Source organism: Macrobrachium nipponense, chromosome 27 (assembly GCF_015104395.2).
Source record: "Macrobrachium nipponense isolate FS-2020 chromosome 27, ASM1510439v2, whole genome shotgun sequence".
Lineage (NCBI taxonomy): Eukaryota > Metazoa > Arthropoda > Malacostraca > Decapoda > Palaemonidae > Macrobrachium > Macrobrachium nipponense.
Window position 1 is genome coordinate 12984225 of NC_087216.1, and position 755 is coordinate 12984979.

A 755-nucleotide genomic window follows, 5' to 3' on the forward strand; every position below is an offset into this window, starting at 1 on the left:
ACAGTAATATCATAAACATAAATATACATATAATCTTAAATAAAAGGCTGTAAATATTACGGTGTCTTCAGTTTAACCTAGCCTAATTCCTCTTGCCTCAATGGTATGCTTAACAGTTAGGTAATCTATGCCTAGGTACCCTACTAAATAAAAATGGGTTTGTAGTACCTACATCTTCAGCAGAACAAGCACTAAGAGACAACTTGTATAATGCCAATTGGGTAAGGCATCACAGTAGCCATAGCTATTACCAAATACCTAGGTACCCTAGAAGTTTCGGCTCAGGCAGCCAGGCTAGGGAAGCCTTTTCATTGGGAGTGAATAGGCTAAGCCTACTTCGTGATTCTATCCTACCTATATTTTTCAGAGGCCTACAGTTACTCATACGTTTAAATTTGACCTTAAATTAGTATGCAAGCTTTTATCATAATAGCCAAATATCTACTACCTACGTATCCTCGTTCCTGAATTCATAGGAAAGCAGGGCCTTACGGCGTTGCTCTTGATACAGCAAATTGGGTAGTATAGCTAGGTACCTATAGGTATCTTTAATTAAGCACGAGGCTTAGGCTAATCTACGCCTATGGCTAGTAGAGATACCTATAGGCATAGCATGACCATACAAATTGACCCCAAAGACCTACCAGGTAGCTAACATACAACTGGTACAACATAGCTACTAAATCAGAATTACCGGCGATGCCTAACGTTGTTTATGGGCCTATATGGGCTACCCTTATATAATTTCAGTACGT